Genomic DNA, 22,598 nt, shown 5'->3' on the forward strand with positions numbered 1-22,598 from the left:
CCTTTAACGGCTTTTTCAAATTCCATGTGCAGGATTTGACCATCTCTACTCTTTTGAGAAACATTTTTTTTTTTCCTTTTTGGCTTCTGTAAGGGAACTCCTCTGTCAGCTCCTTTTAAGCGTATGTATGTCTTTTTTCACCCTTTGTTCTTCTCTGGAGATGTCATCGCTGCAGCCCTGCCTTCTCGCTTCTGCCCTTGGCTTCTATTGCTTACTGGTATTTTCATTCATCTGACTCTCTGTTCCTTCAAAGAAAACTAAAAACTGAATTTATTCCACTTTAAGCCCCAACCACCTCCAACCTTCTAATTTCTCTTAGAACATTCCGAATGTTATTTTAGGCTTTACACCTTAGAATGATGGTATTCGTTCAGTAAATATGATTAATATGTCCTAGAGGCTGGCTGGTGTGAACGAGGCAGGGACTGTCCCTGTCTCTCCCCAGCCTGGTAGGGGGAAAGGAACATTTCAGTATGGACACATGACACAGAAGAATAATTGCTATGATTGTGTTCAAGACTGGAACCAGTTTGAGGGTTCAGAGAAGCCACACAGGAGGAAATGATGTCTAAACTCAGACTCAAAAAATAAAGAGCAGTTATACAAAGGGGGAATACGGAAATGTTCCAGGCAGAGGACTATTCAAAGACTCAGTGGGAAGAAAAGGAATTTGAGAATCTGCAAAGAATTCACCATTTCTGGAATGCTCTCTGCAGCAGAGCAAAATGGGTCAGGGCATGAAAGACTATTTAGTCTCCATCAAAAGTATGCACCATGACCATGACCACATGGACTTGGAAGCCCACCATGTCATGCTTTCTTTCTTATCATTGCATTCTTACTTCATTATCTTACCTCTCCCTTTCTTGTGCTCACCCTTGATGGCCTGAACTCTAGTGTAGACCATAAAGTGCTCTAACTAGTGTTTTAACTACTACTCTAATGTAGACCATAAATTACTCTAACCAGTCCATTGTTTGGCAATTCGTAATGTCTTACCAGGGACTTCATTCATCTACTCATTCGTTCATTCATCCACCCAAGCCCCTCCCCACTCATCCATCCATCCACCCAGTGTTTATTAATCACCTACTATGTGCCAGGCCCTGTGCTTAGTAGCACAGGGGAGTAAACAAAATGGAGTTTGTCCCTGGGTTATGAACTTAAGAGTTTTGGCAGGAGACAATCAACTGGTAAACCAGTGAGTTATAATTTGCTGCACTGTTTAGGGTATTCTATTATTTTAAATGTCTCTCTATGCTGGCCCTATGGTTTGTATATTAAACCTCACAGAGGCATTATGAAATGAATCTATTATGATTTTTCTTTTACAGGTAAGGCATCCAAGTGGTAGGTGATTTGTTGAAGATTGCATGATGAGCGTGATTGCATGACTCAGCCAGAGTCTTAACTCAGGTCTGTATGAGCCCAAAGCTGAGAGTATTGTGCAGGTGTTTGGGTGTTTCATAAGTGCTGGCTTTGTTGTTCTTGTTAAATTCTCAGGGAGTTGTTTTTTTGGTTGAGTAAAGACATCTGGACCTACATCAGGAACGATGAAGTGTGTGAGGTTCTAGAATCTAGCAAAATATAACTGTGGCTATAGGATTACTCATCTCCTTTCTTAGGGTTAACAATACCGGCTGGCTCTGATTAATCTTCATTTGTTTATCTTGCATTCAAGTATTTAGTGAACAACTATTATGTGTTGGCACTGCGGTAGACACTGTTGGTAAAAAAGAAAGTTGCCTTGCCTTCGTGGTGCTTTTGGCTCACCAGGGATACAAAGATGAATAAAACATGCCTAAAAGTGAATGTGCAAGAGGAAACAGAAGTAAATGCTATGGAGGAGAAATGTGGGGCTATAAAAGCTTAGGGCACAGGGTGGGGTATAAAGAGGTGATGCTTAAGCTCAGTATGGAATTATATTAGGCAAAAAGGAAGGGAATCTATGAATTCTTCGATGGGAAGATCTGTGTCTGTTTCATGAACTTATATAGCTTATTGAGTCAATAAAACCTTATAGAATGAATCACGGAACACTACATCCAAAACTAATGATGTAATGTATGGTGATTAACATAATAAAATAAAATAAAAAAGAAAGAAGTAGGCTTTTTATTTTGGGTCCCCCCCCCCCCAATTTTCAAATGATAAAGCAAACTGATAATCGAGAGAAAAAAGAAAAAAGAAAAAAATCCAAACAACCTGTTTCTGCTTTGTTTGGGACTTCATTCAAGGTTGTAGGCAGCATTCAGAATTGCATTTCAGAGTGTTCAAAGGAGCACTCTCTTTTGAAGTAACTTTGATATGAAAAAATAAAATCATAAAATATGGAATGCAAGCTATGTTAAGAACCTTTCACATGTAGAACAATAAAAAAGGAAACAAAAATATTCCCTACAGTTTACATTGTAAAGACCACCTGAGTATAAAACCCAGATAAAAACAAAATAAAATCATGAACAAGAAAAAAAAAACTTACAGAATGAAAATATTCAGATATTTCCTTACTGTCCCATGTGGTTCCCTTACTAGGTATAAACATCTCTATATGCTGGGCAGAACTGCTTTTGAGACTTGTGCTTGACTGTCATGCATTCCGATGTCTATGCCCCCTGCTATCAGAGAAACACAAGTGGAATCGTGCCTTTTCCTCCTATATTTTATTGCAGGCTTTGGCACTTACCTCCTGCACTGAAATATGTCAATTGTTTTAATACCTTTTGACTTCTTGGGGATTGAGTTAAACCCATGGAAATGTTGTGCTGCGAGGAGGATGCACAGGGAAGGGAAGGACTTTAAACACCCATTAATCCACCACGTGCGTGTGTACATTCTGTGTCAACGTTCTTGAGACCCTTGGCACTGATACTGCGCCCCAAATCATTAAGCGCTGTCAAGTGTAAAACTAAGCTTCCCCCAGTCCTTGACCCCTAATCCCTCAAAACCACAGAGAACCCGACCCCTGCTGGTCAAATGATGTCCTCTGTCTCTCTTCGTAGTGGTACATGCTGGTTTCTTCCTCCCTTTCCAATTAGTTTTCTGCCTTGTACTTTAACAGTCCACACCCATGTCTTGGTTACTGTGTTGAAACGCTAAGGCAGCTATGGTATAGTCTGAAGATACTGCCTTTTTGGCAGAAGCTGAAAAGATTTTGGCATTTAGGCCTTTTGATTTTGGCATTTATGCTGTTTGATTTTGGAGAACAGGGGTGAAGCACAAGTCAACAATTTTTTGTTTCTTTTACGATCCCAGCTTAAATGTTTTCCACAGAATTCTTTCTTGCTTTACTGGCCCATACTGGAAGCTATCTGATGGGTCCACTTGTACAGACGCCTTCCAAAATTTTATTTTAGAAATTTTCAGCTGCCTGTCACATCCCCTGAGAAAACATAACATTGTATTTCTCAATGAGAAGGATCTACAAACTTACAACTTAGGTGTTTCATGTCATTATAACGGTGGTGCTGCATCTGTTTCTGACATCTGTTTTTGACTGACATTTCCCAATTATCTTTTCTCTTTTTAAAATTACATATCCTCGAATAAATTGGCCACATGTGTCAGATTTGATCCTTAGTAAGTAAAGGCCTGGGAGATGTAACAGAGAGAAAATGCACCTAGCTTTTCACTCTTTTTATATATACTTAAAGCAGGTTTTCATTAAATCCAGTGGCAGGGAACATGTTATTTTAGCTACAGTGAACTCCTTCATTACGCAAGCCCTCAATTAAATAAAAGCCTGCTGAGATTATATTTTCATCCTTATGACAGCATTTGATTTGGCTACTTTATTTGAGGCAATCCATTTTCAGGTGGACAGCTTAGAACTAGAATATTTTTCATCAGTAATCCCAAATTGAGAAATAAATCAAGAACATGGATAACAGTCAAACATTAAAAACATCACTGCAGTGATTAATATGGTAGTGCTTCTTTTGTTTTATGATTATATTTGCTCTCCCCCATCATCTATAGGTTAAAAATCCAAATTTATTACCATGGCATTCAATTCTTTCCATCATCCATTCCTAACGTACCTCTCCAGCACTCTCCTATGGCTCCTTGTTCCTAATGTTGACATTATCAGCACACTTCTCCCCTACCATGCAAACGCTTTCACGTCTCCACGCTGTGCCAAGTGCTGCCACCTCTCCCTGCCAGATGGCTCTCACCTCTTTCCAGTGAATTCTTACTCATCTTGGAGACTCAGGACATAGGTCTGTCCATCTGTGTTGTTTTGGTAACTTTTACACAGCCTGTTATAAAACTGGCTTTCACATTTAGTAGGTGATGTATTCATTGAGTTGGGGACTCTGATTTATTCATCTTTGCACTCTGAATATCTAAGCATTCGTAAATATATGCTTACTTGGTTGGGTGAATGAAGTACAGGACTCTCAAATGCTTAAAAGCCTTCTGAAACCCAAAGAGTGCCTTTCAACATGGATTTTCTCATTTAGTGGTATCAGCACACCCATTTTGCAAATGGGAAAACACAAAGCCAGAGAGGGTAAGTCCCTGGTCATTAAGTGGCAGGTTTAGGACTGTCTGAGTCTAATGTCAAGATTCTAATATGTACTTGTAATACGATAGCAGGCTGGATGTCAGCAGAATATAAAGCATGGATTAAAAGTTTTAAGAGGTAGTCTAGTACCAAAAATTATCTAGGCCTGTAAATCAGGATACTTTCTTTCCAGTACTGAGCACCCCGCTTCGCTGTGGGGCTCGAGGCAGGCTGCTCTCTCTTTCTGGGCCTAGACTTCCCCATTCATAACATGATAGGAGTGGACCTGGGAATCACTATCAGCCACCTGAATCTTCAACCCTTATGAATTCTCCTCCCTGAATGGTTCCTCCGTACTTACAGCCTACAGAATGCTTACTAAGTAGAAACCAGCTGCATACTGAACAACTCCTAATTCCCAATTAAATATGTGTGGCAAGGTTAAAAAAAAAATCTTAGTCCTTGCTCTGGAATTTATCTTAGGGAAGGAATTTCCTTCGCTTGGGAAAATATTTTGATATGAAGCTTGAGGGAAAGACAAGACCCCAAGGGCACAGGTCTCTGGGAACTTGAGTTACCAAGAGTACCATTAAACTAATTGATAGGCATCAGACAGAATCCAGACAGCTAGGGGTGGGGAGTAGAAAGCAGAGCAGAAAGAAGGAAAGACAGAGAGGGAGCGAGTAGGTAGAAGGAAGATAGCAAGGCCAGGAGATGTGATCTGGGGACTTTAGGGAACAAGAATATTGATGTACTACTGAATTTTAGTGTGTTTTGTTTTAAAACTTCAGGAAAATCTGTACATACCAGAGCCATGTGTGAGTAGTATTTTAGGTGGAAATTAAATGAAAAATGCGGAGATCCAAATTTAAATCAATGTGTTACGACACAGAAAACTTGAGTAAGATGGGGAGATGCCCTTTCAGAGTATGTGGTGTGCAGGTCGTGCACTGCTCAAGGTTGACATGTGTATGCATATATGGGGGGGGCAATTCAAATCTTAGGCATCATGGGTTTATGTACTTGTAATTTTCCAGTACATGCCAATAAGTGTTTTGTTCTAAAAAAAAAAATCACCATATTATGACAATTTTCTGACATATGGATTTGTTGTGAGGAAGGGGCATCTTTTTCTAACTTGTACAAAAGTCATGTATGGTCTATTGGCGGTACTCAGTCTTAAACCAAACACATTCACAGAAGAGAAGTTCAAAATCAGAGGTGATCGGAGGTCATCAAGAAACTTGGCAGAGGACCTTAGGACGGGCATTACGTTTTGCCCAAACTGTCAAAAAGAGTTTTTGTAACAATCATTCATAAGCAGATATTACAGGGCAGGATAGATTTAGCAGCCTTCCAAGGAGCCTATTGACAAAGTGGTAGTAGGTACATCAACTGAAATCCATACAAATGCTGCTTTCTCCATTGCTCCCTATTACATACACATACTTGCTTCAACTTTTACATGAATAAGAGCTACAAGAAAACCTGGTGCGCCCAATGTGGCACTGGCATTCCACAGAAGTATCCAGGGGTGGGATCAAGGCTGTCACAAGGAATTGTGGGTTGCCCAGGTGTGGAAGATACCTCCGTGTCTTTCTCCCACCCCCAATTAAAATGCGAATAGGGCATAAACTACTTGTTCTGCGCGTTTTTTGCATTTGGAGGACAGAGAAAGAATTCTCAATTGCTTGCATACATTTCCCTTTTACTGCTCGGTTTGCAAGCAATCATATCACCCCTCACAAACTATAATTTCCTCTTTGTTATCTTTGCTTCCTTCAGACAAACATGATTCACTGAAGAAATAATAATGAACCATTACCTTTGATGTAACGGCTGTCTGCACTTTGGAGATGGAAGTGTGCCAAGACTGGGGATTAATGCAGTATTAAGGAAGGCAACGTAAATTCCACTTCTAGATGATGTGAGCACCCTGCAGTTTGCTGTTTCCTTTTTCATATACTTATCTAAAACCCCTGGCTATTTTTTTTTTCTTTTGGCACAGTTGTATGTAGAAACTGTTGTAAGATCAACTGTGAACTATTATCTAATAGGTACTGTAAGAACTTACTCAATTCCAATAACTGTTATTAGTTTCTTCATTCACTCACTCACCCATCCTTCCCTCTCTCCACCTACTCACGTATTCAGCAAGCATTTGTTGAGTATCCACTAATGTGGGGAACTCAGTGCTCAACCTTGGCTACACTCTAGAATCACCAGGCATGCTCTAAACAATACCAACACTTAGGCAAAGGCTGAGGATCACTGTTTTAGAGTTTACAACCTGGTAAGGCAGACAAAGAATAAGTGAACAAAATAATAATAATAATTACATGAAACAAAAGGCCATGAAGAGTGCTGTTTTATGCTTGCTGGTGAGCTCTAACAAATCTCCATTCCGAGATAAAGCTCAAGGGTTAGCTGGCTGTGACTGAAAAGTAAATTTTGTTGATCTGTATCTTCCTGCATTTTTTCCCATAGAGGGGTTGTGTTTGTAATAGACATCTCCCTTGTAGCAGATTATCATTGAGGCAATGGCCAGAAAGCTGAACCTTTGGTTTTTCGTACTGTGTCAAGTTACTTTTCCTGATCAGAAAATCTGAAAGCCTTACTAAATAAATGCAATTGAAGGTATAAGAAATGAAATATGGACATCAAAATTCCTTTTTTCCCCTAGCTGAGAGCAGATTTCTTAAAAAAAAAAAAAAGATTTATTTATTTACTTGAGAGAGAGAATGGGGAGAAAGGCAGCGGGAGAGAATCTTCCAGCAGACTCCCTGTTGAATGGGGAGACTGATGTAGGCCTTGATCCCACAACTCATGAGATCATGACCCGAGCCAAAACCAAGAGTTGGGCGCTTAACTGACTGAGCTACCCAGGCATGCCAAGAGAGTAGATTCCTTTTGCATGGTGGTATGGTTTAGCAGGAAGAGTATAAAGTCAGGCAAAGTGAGATTGTTTTTCCTGGCTCCCTGAACACCTTTGTATAAGACCCTGAACTTCTGTGAGTTTCTGGTCCCTTGTCCAGAAAACGGGAATGATTACAGAGCTTCCTCCCAGAGGTGCTTCTTCTGATGTGAAGATTAAATAAGACACACAAAGGAACTAGGCTGGTACTAGGCATAGGAATGTGCTCCATAAATGCTGATCCCTTTGTCTGGGTCTTCAAGGTCTCCCCTTCCAGAAATAAGCTCCATGAGGGCAAAGGCCATACCTGTCTTGGTCATCATCATATCCTTGGCACCTATGTCCAATGCACAGCAGGCATTCAAGTATTTGTAGAAGGGACAATTTCATATCGGTTATATTTATTATATTTATATAGCCTAGCTAGAACCCTAGCCAGTGAAGTGTCCAGATTCTGGCAGCAAATGTCATCTCAAAAACTCCTGAATGGGTTCAACTTGTGAAATGGCACTCTAAGCCTACTTCCCATTGTCCTACTTTATAGGCGGTGTCCCCAGATCTTAGCAAGTTTTTCCACTGGAACATGGGAGTGTTGGTGAACCAAAGGATCAGCATTGCTCACGGCTAATACCCTTCAACTCCATCTTAGTGCTACTAAGCTTAGTCATAAGCTTAACTGACTTCGTGTTTACTTAATGCAAACACATGGAAATAGCATTTCAACCTGTGTGCTATTCCTCCGCTAGACCTCATTAGTAGTGTCTGGTCAAGTGATGCCAGCCCTTTGAAAATTACTGCTGAGGTTTGCTTTTCATGGCCACAGGGTGTCTAACTAACTATTATTAGCCAAGAAAATTAATTGGACTAGAAAATCCACAGCACCCACTCTATCTTGAAGGTTCATCTATCTGGCTGGGCAGTGGGTTGCCCATAAGAGGCATGTGTTCAATGAGAGTAACTATAGTGATGAGATAACAATCCATGTTAGCCATATGTAAAACAGGAACCCATTCTGGCCTTCACGGGGAAGGAAACACTAGACCTCAGAAGGGTACAATTTAATGGAAGAGCAAAACCTTTATGAATATATGTAAAAACAAAGGGGTGAGCTCTAGGATGATACACAAGAATCGATGTGAAAAATGAAGAAAGAAACCTCATTAGGATTTCATGTGTCATTTCATTCCCCTGCTGGGGTTAGGAGAGAGCCACTGTTTCCTGGTGGCATTCGACAACCAGGATGAAAGGTACCCAGATGAGGCTTTTTGTTTCTGGGATTTTCTGTCTGGTGTGTCCTCCAGGGAAGCTGGTCCAAGCCTATGTCTCCTTTCTAGAAATGGCTGAAGAAGCCATTTGGTCAGTATAGTGTGAGAGTTAATGGATTTGTTTGTTTGTTTGTTTTGTTTTTGAGAGAGTGCAAGTGCTTGTGGGAGGAGGGGCAGAGGAGAGGGAGGGAGAGAATTTCAGACTCCCCACTGAGCGCAGAGTCCCCTACATGGGGGGTTTCGATCCTCACGACCCCAAGATCATGACCTGAGCTGAAACCAAAGTCGGAAGCTTAACTGACTGAGCCCCCCAGGCGCCCCAGGAGTTAGTGGATTTAAAACATTTTGATATTTAAGTGCTATTGTTTTTCCTTTTTAAACAATGTTTCCACCCCCATCCCTCACCATATTGCAACTAAATTCAGAAAAAGTTCAAAAGCTATTTGGGGTCTGAATGCTTATAACATTCATCTTTTCACCCATAATCACAACGCTTACCACTTCAACATGTCTGTGTAGTGCAAAGTCTCAGTTTTCCTTTCCTTAGGACAAGGTTTGCCTCTCTCATGCCTTCATATAAAAGGCAAGTGGCTTTGCTCTAAGAAAACTTCAAAAGCTGGGTTAAGGTTCACTATTAATATTGGTCAATTTGATTGCCTCACACTTTTATTGTTTTGATTATATTGAATTGTACAAAATAAGCTATTAACCCACTGCTAACCATTATCTATGGGAGGCAAAGGATAGAGCAAAATTATCCCCTCAATGGGACAGATCTCTTGGCCATAATCAAGAATGGGTCATAAATCCGTTGCTTCAACACCAAAGTCCCTGAAATTAATATCTGAGCCCTGCATTGTAGTTAATGGTTGAAGTTATTCATATATGTCATGCTATTTGGTTCTCACAAGTCCTTCTGAGGTTGGTGCTGTTCTTATCCTACTGTTCACAAGTGAGGGAACTGAAATAGAGGTTATAAAACCTTGTCCAGAGGCATACCCTAGCGGGTGACAAAACTAGGATCCAGGGTCCAGCGGTCCGGCTCTAGAGTTCTGCCCCAACCTTTACTGTGTACTGCTGCCCTCTGACTAACACCTCAAAATCTCAGTGAGATCTGAGAAAGGAGAGGGTCTTTTCATTATGCCAAAGAGAGAGGTGGTATATATTAACCCCCCAGTCTCCTCATCTGTACAAGGGGGATGAGGCCAAGCCCTCCTGTCCCACTTTAGAGAGTTTTTGGAGTACTTATGAAAGTGCTTTGAAATTTACAAAGCACCGCAAGAATCTGAAGGATTTGAACTGTTCTCCAAACACCCAGATTACAAGGAAAAACAAAAGGGAACCAATCCATGTTGGTCACAGACTCTGTCCTTCAACGTTATATTCAAGGTCAGATCACTGAGTACAGCTTTTATTTTTTTTTAAGATTTTATTTATTTATTCATGAGAGACAGAAGAGAGAGGGGCAGAGGGAGAATCAGGCTTCCGGCTGAGCAGGAAACCTGATGCAGGTCTCAATCCTAGGACTCCGGGATCATGACCTGAGCCAAAGGCAGACGCTTAACCATCTGAGCCACCCAGGCGCCCCTGAGTACAGCTTTTAAAAGGAATGTAAATGTAATGAGAGGTCCCCGGTAAAATCAGATCCATGAGCAGTACTTTGAAGCCTGAGTCTTAGAATCTTGATCTAAGAGCAGGTCTGAAAGGGCATATAGTTAAAATCTTCCCTCCTTCTGATGCATGATACACCTCTATAATAGTCTTGGTATGACAGTCCCCCTCACCTTGAGCCTCTCAGTGGTGAGAAGCTCATGACTATCAAGGGAGATAATTTACCACCTCAGAGAATTAGAAACTGCTTTCTTATGTTGCATGATCTCACTTAGGGCTCTACTGCCCTCACTCCGTAGGCATTCTAGGTCATCAGAATAAGTAGCAAAATTCTCTTTTTGTAAGACTATCACACCTTGCACAAAGAGAGGAAGACTGTGGCTTTATCTGTTCACTTAATTTAGTCACTGCATGACTCAAGCTCTAGTATTATTACATGACGAGGCAAACTTTCCATGCATCCTTCTCTAAGAACTGACTTCCAGCTTCAGAATGAGCCACTGAAGGACTGAATGCATTGTAATAGCTCCTCAGGTGTCGAAAAAGGGACGTATCCAATCCATTATGGTTGTGTCTCACCAATGGTCCTTGATGCGCAGCCCAGTCATTTGCGGGGTGGGTAATCCAGAGAGGCCCGATGCCTCCTGCTTTCCATTTTAATCCCACTTGTCAAGCACATTTTCTATAGACATTTGCTCTCAAAGGCTGAAAGGTGTTTTCCTCATTTCCCAAAGAGCTTTCCATGAGGACCACAGGGAGAACCACAAACTAATAGACAGATGCATCATGTTAAGAAGGGTGTCAACACTTTCCTTTAGTCAGTACACAGTCAATATTCTCCATCATGAATAACTAATAAGTTTCTGAACTCCTTTCCTCAGATGTCATTGCAAAAATCTATCTGAGGAATGTCATCTGCACTTAATGAAGGGACAAGCATTATAATTAAGTTTTAAGCTATTTCTTCAGCATGAAGCTGCCACAAAGTGTGAAATGACTATAATTCACATTTTTAAGACACTGAATTTATTAGCATCTATGTTCTAGTCAAGGTCAGGGGCATGGTGCTTGAATTGTCAAAGGATGCAAATTGCTCTGTGCTGTTATTCTGGAGTGAGTGTGCCTGAGCTCAGATGCCAGGCCAGGAAAATAATCAGTCATGACTCAGGTTGTATTTCTGGGGGAAAAAAAAAAACAAACCCTCAAAGACCTGGAAACTCATTTCCCTTGGTGAATTGGAAGTGATGATGACATGTATAACTGGGGGAAAGGGAACTCTGCAATCCTCTATGAATGATGATCACCATGGCTGGGAAAATGAACAGGAAATTCAGGCTAGAGACTTCAAGTGAAGCACAGTTCTGCTGGAATGTGACTGTGGTACAACCCATGGGTGAAAAAGGAATCTAAAGTTTTGAAACTGCCTGTAAGAGAAAGAGGAATGGATTATGCTCTTTTGGAAATGGCTTACAATGGCTAGAAGAAAGACAGACATGGGATAATGAGAGGGTCCAGGAGACTTTGATGGCTCTCCTTGACAAACAAATGTGAAGGAGGCAATTACTCATGTGTTTCCTGGCTGGACACATACTTTTGGAGAGAATACATTTGTCATGATCCATCTAGCCTAAATCTCTTTGTGGTTGTGGGCAATGGCAAATGTGGAAGACATCTCAGCCAGTGAATCCGAAAGGAAGAAGTGGAGGGGCTTTGTGTGTTTGTAACAGGTAGGCCATATGAGCTGGTGGGGGGCGGGGGGTATGCCCAAAAGGGTTTCCTGAGGAAGTGCAGTTTAAGCTGAGAGTGGAAACATGATTTTGTAGAAAGAGAGTACAAAGAATGTTTCAGGACAGGGGAATTACAAGGCTCTCATTGAAGGCTCCAAGGCACCCTGGGTGAAACAAAGACAAGGGAGAACTGGTGAAGCCTACAAACAGAGGAGAGAGGACTTCTTGACTGAACTCAATACACAGTCTACCTCTGTTCCTCCCTGAAATGCTAATGCAGTGATTGTAAAAGGACCCTCAAAAGGCACAGACCCAGAGGGACAAAGAAAAAGAGAAATAACACAGGTGGAAGAAAGACGACAACCAAGTTTTGGACGTTAAAAAGCAAATCACAAATAGTGACTTCATTAGCAGATGCCAGAAAGCTGAAAGCTAAAAGCCTGTGGGTTTGGTGAAGACCAAGCCAACAGCGAGCTCAAGCCGCATAATCCTTGCCAGGTGTGGGCCCAGAAACTAGCCTGCGCCTCTGTGGCTAGGAGAGTCTGGTGGAACCACAATCAGAAGATGGGTTGAGGGCTCTAGGAGAAACTGTCAGACTCCTAGGCTGTTTCTCCACTGCATACACCCAGGTGACCAGGACACCCTCACTGTCATGGACTAAATGTTTGTGTCCCCCCCCCCCCATTCACATGTTAAAATCCTAATCCTTAATGTGATGGTAATAGGAAGTGGGGTCTTTGGGAGGTGATCAGGTGGAGCCCTCACGAATGAGATCAGTGCTGTTATAAAACAGATCCCAGAGTTCCCTAGCCGCTTCCGTCATGTGAGCACACAGCAAGAAGACGGCCACCTATGAACCAGGAAGCAGACCCTCAACAGGAATCCGCCAGCACCTTGATCTTGGATTTCCCAGCCTCTAGAACTGTGAAAAATAAATTTCTGTTGTTTATAAGCCATCCAGTCTATGATATTCTATTATAGCAGCCCAAATAGATTAGGATGCTCACAAGGGAAGACCTGAATTCTGGGCTCTGTGAGACAAGGACAGCTAATCCTGAAAACAGGGAATGAAGTGAAAGCCTGCATATTGAAGAAGGAGGCCTTGTAGGCTCAACCTGAACACACTGGCCCCCAGACTCATTCCCAGCAAGGGATTAGGACACTAATCAGTCCTTGATTCTCATATTTGCGGTCACCCGCCTAAAAATCCCAGTCTGACCATCCTACCTTGAAGCCCACCATCCAACAAGCACCATTCATGCACACAAAACGTGCCGAAAGATTCTTAGTGCCTCACTCTTAAAAACAGACATCTGAGAATCACCAGCCATTTGAAAAAGTCCCAATAAAAAATTAGAGACCTGAACTATAATTTAAAAAGCAGAGAACAGAAGAAATTTGAAACGATCACTAATACAATCAAATAGTAAAGAGTGACTAGTAAATCTGCGAAATTAATACAGAGTATTATAGAAGGGAACTGCTACAGAATAAAGTATGTTTAGAAATTGAAACGTGAAAAAAAAAAGAAACTGAAATGTGAGAGCAGGAATTACAAGTTTATTGGGAGGAACGGTCAACAGAGAGGAGAGCAGAGGGAGAAACAAAAACGAGAAAAGGTTGGAATGGGGACAAGGGTGATTGGAGATGAGAAGCCAGGTCATCACCCAGGGCCACATCAACCACTTGAAGGTGACTTGTGAGTGCTTTGTTTTTGAAATTTCATCTTCAAGCCAATGGGAGCCACCGAAGGATAGTAAACAAGTGAGTGACATTTGGCCCAAGTTGGCCCATAGTCCATGGCCAGGAAATCCAGCGAGATTATAAAGCTGTCTCTGAGACCTGATGTCTTGATCTCATTTATATTCTAATTCTGGAAAATTCTGGAGTAATGGAAAATTCTGGAGTAAGAAAAAAAATGATATCCATTGGCTTTTTTTTTTTTTTTATTATGATTCACTTCTAGTTCTCAACTTATTTCAGGTAAAAACAGTTGTCAGCTTGTTCCTTTCAACTCCCATTACTCTTTGTTTTGAAAAGGTTATAATTGGAATAAAACAAGGCTGGCTTCAAGCCAAAATCATGAAGTGTGTAATTAAGCAAGATTTTCTGTCTATGCACCCAGCAGGGCCATCCTACTGAGGGGAAAAAAAAACCCGGAGATTCAAAAGCAATTGTGTGTTTTTCAAGAATAAGAACAATCTACCCCACACACTTTACATAATAAATGGCAGCTGCTGACATTTTAATCAAGATAAAAACAATAATAAAGTCACAGTGCTCCTTTTGAGGCAGAAGGTAGTCCCAACTCAGGAATTTTGGCAAACATACACACATGCCCATTCTGTTCTAAAAGACTGAGAGGTTAGCACTTAATTTATGATACCATGCCTGCCCTGACAACATGGAGAGAAGTGCAATTTTATACTCCCCCCCCTTATGAGTTTATCTTTTGAATAATATTTTTTCATATTTTAAACCCTTATGTTAAAAATTAACTTAAAGGATATAATTTTAATTTTTAAATAAAAGCCACTTGTCCGACATAATGATAACTATGTGTCACATTGCCTTTCTCCAGTTCAGATGAAAATGGGCCAGCCATTAAGGGACAATCATGTAGGCACTAAGGTGCCTCACTGCACATAGCTGATGGCTTTAGCTTTCAGAGATAGTCTGGGAATCATTTGGAGAGGCATGTGAAATGTTTTGGCTATTAAGGCATTTCCTCCAGTATTTTGTTCACTTAAAAGATTACAAATCTAGGAACACTTTTGGGGAGTATGTTTCAAGCATCAGGGCTGGACTATAGTTTCAATCAATGCTAGTTCAAGACTTACAGAGAAACTAAATCAGTACTAGCGGGTACCTGATGATGGATTCTGACAGCATTTTTTTTTTTTTTCCTTATGATCATACCCAATGGTCCCTACAAGACACAGAGGGGAAGACTCATGGCCTTTGAAGCATGGCAGTCAGCTAAGATGTTGTGATTGGCACAATACCTCGTATTGCAGGCTGCCCAATTTATAAATTGTGAAAGCAAATGGCATTTCTTTATTGTTCTTACCTGACTTAATTTTTCTCTCCAACTCATCCTTATGGATGGTTAGGAAAAACTAAATTTATTGTGGCCTTCTCTCTGTGATTAAAAAGTTTTAACTTTTTCATGAGGATAAATAATTTTCTTCTCCCTCTTTATGGTATCATAATGGACATGGGGGGACGGGGGCTATAGGACATCCTGGTGACAGGAACAAAGAAGGTTCAGATTCCAGGAGATGTGGTCCTGATTGGCATCAGGCTAGCAGCCCACACTTCTAAGCCCTCCGTGGGTAAATTCTGGTTATTTCCCACCGTGCTCACTTAGGTCCAGCTGAGTCAGGTCTGAATGGTCTTTGTAGGCCCTGAGGTCTGGGTATGTTTCCTACAGCACCCCCAAACTGGACTGTCTGCTTTGGAGCCCCTCAGTCCCACGCAAGGAAGCTGCCCAGGAGCCTGCTAGCCTGCACCACCATCATTAGCCATCTGTATTGCTCAATGGGACCCCATGTGGATTCTTTCCTGCACTGGCATCCCCCCCTCCACCCTCCCAGGAGCTGAAGGAAATTTGAGACTGCTGACCCAAGTCCCCTTTTCCTCTCTAGCCACATGACAGTTCACCCTGCAAGTTGGTTTCCTCCTAGAGTCCTAAATGAAAATGCACGATGACCCTTTGCTTCTGACTTTCCTTGAAACCTAACTGGTTTCTTCCCTCCATGACTCAGAGAATAAAGATCATCAGGCTATCTATTTTACCACTTGCTTTCCCCGCATTTCCTCTCTTCTTCCTACAATTCACCAGAAATCAGAAGAGAGGGGTTTTTAACTTCCTCTCCCTGTTGGGGTGGGACTTGCTCTATATCCTAGACTCTTTTTCCCCCACGATGTTATCTTCCATTTATCCCTCCCTGGCTTCTAATGGCAGAATTATATCGTACAGAGGAGATGCCTGTGGGACACCTAGGTTTGGTAGCTTTATAATATACTCTCTATCATATTTGTAAAACACAAGCTTTTGATCAAGAAGGCAAAGGCAAAGATGGAAATAACCTCCAATACTGCAACCTCTCTTTTCCTGTACCCCTTTTGTTTCTCCTTCTGTAACCTAGGAGAACTGTGGTGAAAAGGACACCTAGAGAAAGGTGGAGCTAAGGGAAAAAAAGAAATATGTAGATAAATTCAGACTATGTATCGATACTAATGAAGCAAAGGGAAGGAGATGAGAGGATCTGGAACTCAGGAGGAAGGGAAAGAGGGAGAAAAGGGACATATATATGGACTCACTGGTCTTCAAAGATGGGCAAGATGTCTTACTGTGAGTTTTCAAACAAGACAACCTTAAAATCAGGGGGACTTCTTTAAGCCCTCACCTGTGGCTTTCAGAGAGCTGTTTTTTTCTGGGCGGGCCCTGCGGGATGAGTGAAGAGTTGGCACTAGTCACTAGTGTCCTCTGGCAAATGAGAAAATGGAGGCAACATGATGACACGCTAATACCGCTCAAAGCATGCAGTTTATGGGCTGTCTTCCATCCCAAGGCTGTTCCCTCTCTACTCTGTTAGGTGAAATATCCTTATCCTTTAATATAAAATGTTGTTAATGGTAGATGGAGGCACACAACAGCCTTTTGGTTTTGTCCTTCATGGAAAAAGAACTGTCAGGCATCATGGTTTCACAAACTTTTTACTGGCTGATGAAATTGAACACTCTGGGAACTCCTGTCTGAGGCCTGGAGCCCCATGAAAATGAGCTGCTTGCTCCTCCTAGGAGCTAACATCTGTTGAATTGATGTCCACTGAGCTTTTCCCATGTTCTAGGCACTGGGCGAGGAGAGCTTAAGAGACTTGCCCAAGTTCACAAGGCAGATTGGCTTTGGGGCCAAACTCAACCCCAGCACAGGACACCTTCAAAGCATGGCTCTTGATCAACATGGACACTGCTTCACTGCTCTTCTATTTTGGAAGGCCCTTGAGCACCTGTGATATTATCAGGCCACTACACATTTTCATTTCTCCTTTGAATCACTTCAATGTTCACGCTCTGTGATCGAATAATTACGAATCTCATACATGCAAAATAGGTACCAAACATGTCTGCAAAATGTTGAAAGAGGAGAAAATTTAAAGATTTCTTTCATAATGGTATTGCCCCATATCCTGTGTGCCCATAGCTATGGAGCACACACTCCCTCCTCTCTCTCTCTCTTTCTGTGTCTCTGTCAGTCTCTCTATATGCCTATATATATAAAATAGATACGTATGTATATATATGTTTTAATATATGTACATATGCGTATGTGCATATATGTAGAAATATATGTATAAAATGATAAACATGAATATTATATTTATATAATTCAAAAATCAGACTGCCTCTCCAAATTTGCTATTGTGACTTTTGAGGGGGACAAGGGAAGGGAGAGAGATTACCAAGTATTAATTGAAGTGTGATGCTATGACAGACTATTCTGGTAGCTTCAATTTATAAATCACTGAGAATCAAATAAATATTTAATTGGCTACAGCCATTTTAAAATAAATTTAAAGAAATAAATTCATTTTTGTCAACTTGGAAGTGGTGTCTGATGCTTGTTTTCCTGTGATATACACAGACTTTAAATCTCACACATTCCCAAAGAGTTCAGATTAGTATCTATTCATTAAGAAAAAAATCCTACAGAATATTCAAGTCAGATATATCTTTAAATTTTCTGCTTTATTATTAAAACTCTGGTAATGTTGTGGGGGGAAAAAACCCCACAGTAACAATGTCTTATTTATTTGAGGCTGCAGAATGGGTTTGGTATTAGTGACTATTTCAGTTCTGAATGATGTTATGGACTGAACTTTGAAACTTGTAACAATCATTAAAGTCTTCTGTGATCATATTTGAGATTGCCTTCACATGATTTATTAAAGAACACAATTGTCATAAGGAAATTACTGAACCTCATTTTTGTCAATGACACGGTAATATTCTTGGGAGCTACAGAAACCCATTGGCCTATTTGTCCTTGTATTAAGTGAACCTAGGGAACCACACTTTTTAAATTCTGAGGCTCACTTACTGTTTTTTCCTTTCATCTTACAAATAAAGATGGGCAGCCTTACCTAACAGTCTCAGGTAGAATCCTGTGTGTCATTCCCAGGGTTTCCTCTGGCTTTGTTCATATATCTATTCTATCACTTATATTACCTTGTATTTTTGGGTGCCTTTCTATCTTATTCTCCTTAACTACAAACTAGTTGAGTACTCATTTATTTATCTCTGTATTCTAAGTATTTAGCAGATGCCTCGACTCCTAATAAGTGTCAAAAAATTTACCTGGCAAACAGTTCCCTGAGCTGTGATGAAACGGAAATCAGGTCATCACCCATGTCATAACTGTATGGAGAGTAAACGCATGTCAGCACATTAGCTGATGAAGAATTCTTTTATAAAGACCTTTTGGCTTCTTGCTCTTTTGTGGTTCCTTCCAAGCTTTTAGTGATATCTAGAGGAACAGAGTTGGCTATATGTGTTCAGTGGTCTATGTAACCTTCTCCCATTTTTTACATTTGCCCTGGCATATCTCTGGGAAATAAGATTTCGCAGTCTATTTCCTATTCTTATAGGATCAGAATCTTACAGGGAAGCTTCACAGTTGAAAAGAATCCTTAGAGCAAGGTAGGCATTCAAAAGTAGCTTCTGTTCTTACAGAAAATACATATGCAAAACTAAATGGCCCATTTCCCATCTCAGATCATGCACAGCCTGAGATCAGGGATTTTTCCATTTGCCTTTATATATACAGACACCCGGAAAAAGAAATAATGAACAAGTGAACATTTAATATATGCAGACTGTGAATTTCAGATCGTGAATTTATTAAAATCCAGTTTCTATTCCAAGTTAGTTTTTCTGATTTCAAGAGATAGGCCAAGTGCCTGGTAGATGTCTTCAGTAGAGTCTTGAATCTAGAGCAACATGTCATTATTTCAGAATTGTCCCACAGAGGCAAACTCAACAAACTGCCCGAGTTGGATGCTGGGCTCAGACCTTGCTAACACTGATTATTTGTCTGGAGAGAAGCAACCCTCTTTTGTGATTTTCAACTCAACCCTGGATTATTTACAAACATCTTAAGCAAACACTATGAATACAGTAACTATAGTAACTCTGAAAAGGAAAGTAGTGAACCGAAACTTGAAACTCTAGCAGAGAAGAAGCTACCACTCCTTGAGCTGAGGGTTGAGATCTTCTAAGAAGATGTGCAGGAGGCCTAAAATTTCCTTCTCATTAACAAGCAAGCAAGCAAGCAAGCAAACAAACAAACAAAACAAAACAAAAAACCTTCAAAAGCCGAAAACAGACGTTGGAAGAAAGAAGTTATACCAACAGAGAAGGTCTCTAAAATAGATGGTATTTTCCCATGTTTGATTTTTTGAGTAAGTGAAGGACATAGATGGATTTAATTTTTGCTTGTTCATTGCAGAAGATGGTCTATGCATAAATAACCTGTAGTCTTTTAACTCAATTTGCTTCGCATTGACAAGTAAGACCAAGACTGCGTGGCTCAGTTGGTTAAGTGACTGCCTTCGGCTCAGGTCATGATCCTGGAGTCCCGGGATCGAGTCCTGCATCGGGCTCCCTGCTCAGCAGGGAGTCTGCTTCTCCCTCTGACCCTTCCCCCTCTCATGTGCGCTCTCTCTCTCTCTCTCATTCTCACTCTCTCAAATAAATAAATAAAATCTTAAAAAAAAAAAAGACCAAGAAAATCTGGGTAGAGAACATGATTTAAAAAACAAAACAAAACAAAACGCTTCTCATTAAAAAGATTCCAACTTAACTGCAGTGGGAGTTTTCAAGATCCATTAATTCATATCTCAACAAATAACTTTTCTGTTAAACTCCTTTTTTACACATTTTTTGGATCTGTAAGAAATTCAGGTGATTGCATCCTTTTCAGCAGATCTTACACAAAAATATTATGGGGCTACAATCTTAATTTTTTAGTTTTGATACACATATCATGGGTATGTAAAATGTTACCATCAGAAATCCTAGGTAAAGGGTTCAGGGGAATAATATGTATGATTATTGCAATTCTTCGTTTAATCTAAAATTATTTTAAAATAAAAGTGAGCCTAAATAAAATAATGTGAGCCTGAAGTTTGGAGCTGAGAGTGACCTGGCTTTGTATAGACATCAGGGCTCCCAGATTAGCTCAAGGCTACATGGTGTGTTTGCTGTAGGTATCTGCCCCCCAGCTTGGTACTCCTCCAACTCTGTTGTGCTGCTCCTGAGGAGTGAACCACTTCTGCTTCACCTACACAGCTCACTCAGTGCCACCTGCTGGCACAAATCCAGGAATCTCCCTCAGATTATTCTACTTTCCTAAGACTAGAAGACACACGGGCACAAATGAACTGGGTCAGTACAACTGATCCAACTGTAAAGCCAGAGGCCGGAAAACGTTCGTTACCTATTTATTCAATATCCAAGGTCAATACCATTCAATTGCCTAGAGTAAAACGTGGCACCATTTGCTGACAAATGTGAAACATCCACAGATGCACTGGGCTGGACTAATGTATCTACTACATTGGATTATCTTTCAATTGGTCATACATTCTCCCACAGAGTGCCATTAAAATAAAAAAAAAATCATAAGGATGAAGGGGCTAATTATCACATTCTAGGCCCTGACTCACTTCAGGCTATCAACCATCAACACAATTTGAATAGGAGCAAAGAAACAAACAGTTGTAGGATTACATATTAAAGTGTTTTTATGTTTCCCGTAAAAAAATTTTATTTCTAGTCTCTATAGAATATGTCTACAACTTGAGAATAAATAATGGAAATGCAGCAACTACCAGAAGTCCTTATTTGTTGCACTTAGGAGATTCACTTCTAATTTTGGAAATTCAGTTTTTTCTAAGGCAAGTTCCCAGGGTTTTCCACAGGGTCTACAGATGACCGTAAGTACGGCTATTGCGCTCTATGAGCAAATCATCTGTTCTCGATTTTTCAGAATATGGATCTCTAAAGTGGGCTGATGTTTGGAGAGCTGTCTTTTTGTTTGATGTGGGTTGGGTTTGTTTTTATTCACAGAAGATTTAGTTTTCTGTTTTAAAGCAAAGTTAGCCTAAATTCTTGATTCTTAAACTTTCCATGCCTTCCAGGTAATGGAGAGCTTATTCCATGGGGGGGTGGGGGTGGGGGGGTGCTGTATTATATTTAGAGGACAGTTTCTTTTATTTTTTATCTTTTAAAATTTATTTTTTAAAGATTTTACTTATTTATTTGAGAGAAAGAGAGCAGGGGGAGGAGCAGAGGGAGAGGAAAAGCAGACTCCCTGCTGAGCATGGAGCCAGACGTGAGGCTTGATTTCACAACTCTGAGATCATGACCTGAGCCCAAATCAAGAGTCCAAAGCTTAACTGACTGAGGCACTCAGGCGCTTCTAGGTCAGCTTCTTTTAGACAGCATTTTTCTTTGGATTGATCAGCAGTAATTACTGACTTGTTGTGTTAAAAAGAACCCTGCAAAAAAAAAAAAAAAAAAAAAAACCCTGCTCCTAAGGAGGTCTGTGAAAAGAAAGGGAACCAGCCCACATATTACCTTGTTTCAAAGGGCTCTCACATCACACACATGAGGATTCACTGCATTCTCAGAGAATGAGCTTGCTCTCCGAGTCCTAAAATACAGGTTTCCTTGGGTGGATTTGCTGCAAAAATTCCAGCTTTAGTACCTAATATGAAACACAGGATCTGGCTGACAGAGAGTCAGGTAACTTCTGGCAGGTAGCGGCCCTCAGAGGGAAGCAACTCTTCTAGGGAAAAGTAAAGCCTTTCAATGGGGCGTATAATGTGAAAACTACAGCCCACTGTATACGGGGTTTTGATAAGAAAATGTTCTCTTTCTCTATGAATTATCCTCTTCCGAACACATTTGGTAATGTTTGAGGTCTACTATTAAATATGCAATGTTATTGATAATGATTTATGAGGGATTTTAGTTAAAAGAACTATAAGAAATGAAGAAAGCCAGTATGTGCTGAATTGTTCATGACTATAGGTGAGGTAGGGAAGCTGAAGGGACTCCACTTTAGAATGGGCTCCATGTCTGCTGTTTTTCTGCTAGGTCCTGTTTCTGAATTAGCCAAAGAAGCTATGTTCCCACTTCAAGGGGGAAGCTAGCGAGTTAATCATTCTCTGAGTTTTGTCCTAGGTCCCTAACACCTGATAACATCTAAGAAGAGCCGGATCCCAAACATGTCCCAGGATATTAGCTTCTGACATACCTTGGCCAACGATGGCATCAACACTACCTACCTGAGTGATTTGTGGAATGACACCTGCTGTTCGCCTGACACTTGCCTTTGATCAGACCCTACTCTGGATTCCTGGAGGAACACACACCTTAGACCCCTTTCCAATATAAGCCCCTAACCCCAAGTGACATTGAGACTCCTTTTCCTTTCCTTTCTGAGTCTCCCAGAAACTCCATTCCATCTGCTATTTTCTGTCTGTCCCTCCTGCTATTCAATA

The 22,598-nt window shown here is 40.8% G+C and overlaps 1 protein-coding gene and 1 long non-coding RNA gene across 2 annotated transcripts in view; one reads left to right on the forward strand and one right to left on the reverse strand.

Annotated features, from left to right (window-relative positions):
• The window catches only part of SGCD (sarcoglycan delta), a 360,172-nt gene that overhangs the window by 77,918 nt on the left and 259,656 nt on the right, over positions 1-22,598 (reverse strand). The window lies entirely within an intron of this gene.
• On the forward strand, positions 1,333-22,486 carry LOC114211954 (uncharacterized). The gene is made up of 3 exons (XR_003609868.2): positions 1,333-1,416; positions 6,293-6,434; positions 22,279-22,486. It is a non-coding gene; the product is annotated as an uncharacterized LOC114211954 (long non-coding RNA).

Source organism: Eumetopias jubatus, unplaced genomic scaffold, assembly GCF_037043125.1.
Source record: "Eumetopias jubatus isolate StellerSeaLion01/CBP00866 unplaced genomic scaffold, mEumJub1_p1.0 scaffold_5, whole genome shotgun sequence".
Classification (NCBI taxonomy): domain Eukaryota; kingdom Metazoa; phylum Chordata; class Mammalia; order Carnivora; family Otariidae; genus Eumetopias; species Eumetopias jubatus.